Source organism: Budorcas taxicolor, chromosome X (assembly GCF_023091745.1).
Source record: "Budorcas taxicolor isolate Tak-1 chromosome X, Takin1.1, whole genome shotgun sequence".
NCBI classification, from domain to species: Eukaryota; Metazoa; Chordata; class Mammalia; order Artiodactyla; family Bovidae; genus Budorcas; species Budorcas taxicolor.
Window position 1 is genome coordinate 69929431 of NC_068935.1, and position 5709 is coordinate 69935139.

Sequence of the window (5709 nt, forward strand, 5' to 3'; positions counted from 1 at the left end):
TTTGAGCATTCTTTGCATTGCCTTTCTTTGGGATTGGAATGAAAACTGTGGATGGCCCATATTCAGAAGTGAGGATGAAACCGCAATCGAGCTCCAGAGTCATGGTGACTAAGGAAGAGGAACAAAATGCTTTCCATCAACTGCAAAATCTCCAGGTTAAATCCACATATTCAACTAAATGGAGCCTGTGTCTATGAAATATATAAACAGACAATGAGGGTTCCCACAAAGAAGATGCTCTGTCTCTGGCAGCTGTGGGCATGGAGGCAAGGACACATTGAAATACATCAAGAATAGAGTCTAAGCTGTCATTGCACCATGTGAAGAGACCAGCCATTTTCAGCATTGGAGGTATACCCTTAGGGAGGTATAAGCTGGCTGTGGTTCAGAGCAAGGGCAAGGATATTGACAGCTGAGATCCTCGGAAAAGATTTATTGCTATATTTTTTTCTGTTTTGATTCATTCTGTTAGTTATTTCTCTATTTTTTTCTATTTAGGCTTTTAGGGAATTTTTACTCATAATTTAATATTTTTATATGTTTCTCCTTATGCTTTGGCTATCTGCTGTTCTGTTTTTGTTTGTTTGTTTCTTTGCTTGTTTTGTTTTTTTTTTTTTCCTTTAATATATACAGCTTTATAAAAAATATACTTCTAACTTTGCTTTTCTATTTTTTCAAAATTTTTGTCTTTTTGTTATTGCTGTTGTTGTCTTCATCTTCTTTCTCAATTGACACATTGCTTTGATTTGTTTGTTTGTTTTGTGTTTTAGTTACTTCTATTTTACTTGGTTGATTATTTCTGGTTTCTTTTGTTTGATGGGTCACTGTCTTCTACTTTGTTTTCTTAGGTCTGTTTTGATTTCCTGTGTGTATCTGTGTGTGTTCCATTGTTGCTGTTTCTATATATCTGATTTTTCTTTTAACATTTGTGTAGACTTTTTTGTTTGTTTTTGTTTTTAAAATCCTCTTTATTGCCATGACAAATGGGTTGTAGAGTCTTGGTTCCCTGATTGGAAGTCAGGCCTGAGTCTCTGCAGTGGGAGCACTGAGTCCAGCATTCTAGGCCACCAAAGAACTCCTGATCCCAGGCAGTATTAATCAGTGATAAATCCCACCAAGGTCTCTACATAAATAAAAGGTTAACACCACTCAACTGCCTCAAGCACCAAGTGCTGGAAACATCACCCAAATAACAAATAAGAAAGCAACACAAACCCAGCCATGAGAAGACAGACTGCCCACAGACACACCAAAACACACAACCTTGAATGGCCCTGCCAATCAGAGGGAATCCTAAAGGAAATCAACCCTGAATATTCATTGGAAGGACTGATGCAGAGGCTGAAACTCCAGTACTTTCTTCACCTGATGCAAAAAGCCAATTCAATTCATTGAAAAAGAGCCTAGGCTTGGGATGTTTGAAGGCAAAAAGAGAAGCAGGTGGCAGAAGATGAGATGGTTAGATAGCATCATCAACTCAATTAACATGAATTTGAGCAAATTCCAGGAGTTAATGAATGACAGGGGAGCCTGTCATATGGGGTCCCTGAAAGTCAGACTAGACTTAGTGACTGAATAATAACAAAAATCAGAGCAAGAAAACTCATTTCTACCCATCAAAATGCAGGGACAAGTCCCTCCCAACAAAAAACCTGTACAAGTTACTGAACCAACCTCACCTACTGGAGTCATAGACCAGAAGCAAGAATAACTATGACCCAATATTCTGGAGAAAAGAGACACACTGAGTTAAACCAAATGAAAAGACAGAAAAAATATTGTACCAATTAAAGAGAAAGGTAAAAAGTTAAAAGGAAAAATAAATGAATAGGAAATAGACAAAAGAGCCAAAAAAGAATTCAGAATAAATGATAATAAATATCATCCAAAATCTCAAAAATAGAATTGAAAAAGTGCAAGAATTATTTAACACATTTAACAAGGACCTAGGAGAAACAAAGAATAAATCAACAGTAATGAACAGCACAATTACTAAAATTAAAAATACTCTGAAGGAGGTAATCAATAGCAGCATAACTGAGGCAAAAGAATGAATAAATGAGCTGGAGGACAGAATTATTTGAATACCTACTACAGAGTGAAATAAGAAAAAAAAACAGACTGAATAGAATTGAAGGTAGACTCAGAGACCTCGTGACTATTTAACACATCAATATTTGAATTATAGAGTTCCCAGAAGAAGAGAGAAGGCCTGATAAATCATTTAAGATTATATTTGAAAACTTTCCTAATATGGGAAAGGAAATAGCCATCCAATCCAGAAAACACACAGAGTCCCATACAGGATAAACCAAAAGAGAAATACACCATGACACATATTAACCAAATTAACAAAAATTAAACACACTCAAAAATATAGTAGAGGTAGCAAGGTAAAAACAAGTAAAATAAAAAGGAATCCCTATAAAGTTAAGAGCTGATCTTTCAGCAGAAACTACAGGCTGTAATGAAGTGGCAGGATATACTGAAAGTAATGAAAGGGAAAAATCTAAAAACAAGATTTTCTAGTAGCAAGAATCTTATTGAAAATTGATGCATAAATCAAAAGCTTTACAAACAAGCAAAAGTTAAGAAAATTCAGCACTACCAAATCAGCTTTACAACAAATTCTAAAGGGAATTATCTAGGCAGGAAATACAAGAGAAGGAACAGATCTTCAAAAACTAACTGAAAACAATTGAGAAACTGTCAGTAAGAAAATATATATCAGTAATTACTTTAAATGTAAATGGATTAAATGTTTCAATCAAAAGGCACAGACTGGTTGAATGGATAAAAACATAAGACCTGTGCGTATGTTGTCTACAAGAGACCCACTTCACAGGACAATTACAGACTTAAAGTGAGGGGATTAGAAAAGATATTTCATGCAAATGGAAATCAAAATAAAGCTAGAGTAGCAAATCTTGTATCAGATAAAATTTACTTTAATAAAGAATATTACTAGAGATGAGTAAGATCACCACATAATGTTCAAGGGCTCAATTCAGGAAGAAGACATAAAAATTGTAAATATCTATGCAACCAACATAGGAGCACCTCAATTCACAAGGCAAATGCTAGCAGATATAAAACAGAAAATTTACAGTAACACAAAATAGTTGGAGATTTCAACAGACTACTTGCACCAATGGACAGATCATCCAAACATAAAATTAAGAATGAAACAAAAGCCTAAATGACACATCATACCACAAGGACCTAATTGATATCTAAAGACATACAATCCAGAAACAACAGAATGCACTTTTTTTTTTTTTCCCACAAGTACACACAAAATATTCCTCAGAATAGGTCACATCTTAGATAACAAAGCAATCCTCAGTACATTTCAGTTCAGTTCAGTCACTCAGTCATGTATTACTCTTTGCAAAACCATGAACTGCAGCACACCAGGCCTCCCTGTCCATCACCAACTCGTGGAGTCCACCCAAACCCGTGTCCATTGAGTCGGTAATGCCATCCAACCATCTCATCCGATGCCGTCCCCTTCTCCTACTGCCCTCAATCTTTCCCAGCATAACGATTTATTCCAATGAGTCAGCTCTTTGCATCAGGAGGCCAAAGTATTGGAATTTCAGCTTCACCATCAACCTTCCAATGAACACCCAAGACTGATGTACTTTAGGATGGACTGGTTAGATTTCCTTGCAGTCCAAGGGACTCTCAAGAGTCTTCTCCAACACCACAGTTCAAAAGCATCAATTCTTCGGTGCTCAGCTTTCTTAATAGCATAACTCTCACATCCATACATGACCATTGGAAAGACAATAGCCTTGACTAAACTGATCTTTGTTGACAAAGTAATGTCTCTGATTTTAAATATGCTGTCTTGTTTGGTCATAACTTTCCTTCCAGGGGTAAAGGTCTTTTCATTTCATGGCTGCAATCTCAATCTGTAGTGATTTGGGAGCTCAGAAAAATAAAGTCAGCCACTTTTTACACTGTTTCCCCATCTATTCACCATTAAGTGATAAGACCAGATGCCATGATCTTAGTTTTCTGAATATTGAACTTTAAGCCAACTTTTCCACTCTCCTCTTTCACTTTCAGCAAGAGGCTCTTTATTTCTTCACTCTCTATCATAAGGGGGGTGTCATTTGCATATCTGAGGTTATTGAGATTTCTCCCGGCAATCTTGATTCCAGCTTGTGCTTTTTCCAGCCCATCGTTTCTCATGAAGTACTCTGCATGTAAGTTAAATAAGTAGGGTAACAATATATAGCCATGATGTACCCATTTTCCTACTTGGAACCAGTCTTTTGTTCCATGACCAATTCTAACTATTGCTTCCTGACCTGTGTACAGATTTCTTAAGAGGCAGGTCAGGTGGTCTGGTATTCCCATCTCTTTCAGAATTTTCCACAGTTTATTGTGATCCACACAGCCAAAGGCTTTGGCATAGTCAATAAAACAGAAACAGATCTTTTTTTTTTTTTTTTTTTCTGGAACTCTCTTCCTTTTTCCATGATCCAGCGGATATTGGCAAATTGATCTTTGGTTCCTCTGCCTTTTTTAAAACCAGCTTGAACATCTGGAAGTTAATGGTTTGTGTATTGCTGAAGCCTGGCTTGGAGAATTTTAAGCATCACTCTACTAGTGTGTGAGATGATAGCAATTGTGCAGTAGTTTGAGCATTCTTTGGCATTGCCTTTCTTTGGAATTGGAATGAAAACTGACTTTTTCCAGTCCTGTGGCCACTGCAGAATTTTCCACATTTGCTGGCATATTGAGTGCAGCACTTTCACAGCATCACCTTTCATGATTTGAAATAGCTCAACTGGAATGCCATCACATCCACTAGCTTTGTTCATAGTGATGCTTTCTAAGGTGCACTTGACTTCACATTCCAGGATGTCTGGCTCTAGGTGAGTGATCACACCATCATGATTATCTGGGTCGTGAAAGTATTTTTTGTACAGTTCTTCTGTGTATTCTTGCCACTTCTTAAGATCTTCTGCTTCTGTTTGGCCTATATAATTTTTGTCCTTTATGGAGCCCATCTTTGCATGAAATTTTCCCTTTGTATCTCTAATTTTTTTGAAGATATCTCTAGTCTTTTCCATTCTATTGTTTTCTTCTATTTCTTTGCATTAATTGCTGAGGAAGACTTTTTTTTATCTCTCCTTGCTGTTCTTTGGACCTCTGCATTCAAATGGGTATATCTTTCCTTTTCCCCTTTGCTTTTTGCTTCCTTTCTTTTCATAGCTATTTGTACGGCCTCCTCAGGCAGCCATTTTGCTTTTTTGCATTTCTTTTTCTTGGAGATGTTCTTGATTCTTGTCTCTTGTACAGTGTCAAAAACTGCTGTCCATAGTTCATTAGATACTCTGTCTATCAGATCTAGGCCCTTGAATCTATTTCTCACTTCCACTGTTTAATCATAAGGGATTTGATTTAGGTCATATCTCAATAGTCTAGTGGTTTTCTCCACCTTCTTCAATTTCAGCCTGAATTTGGCAATAGGAGTTCATGATCTGAGCCACAGTCCTCTCCCGGTCTTGATTTGCTGACAGTATAGAGCTTCTCCATCTTTGGCTGCAAAGAATATAATCAATCTGATTTCAGTGTTGACCATCTGGTGATATCCATATGTAGAGTCTTCTCTTGTGTTGTTGGAAGAGGGTGTTTGCTATTTCCAGTGCATTTAAAAAAAATTGAAATAGTATGAGTTAACCTTTCTGTCCA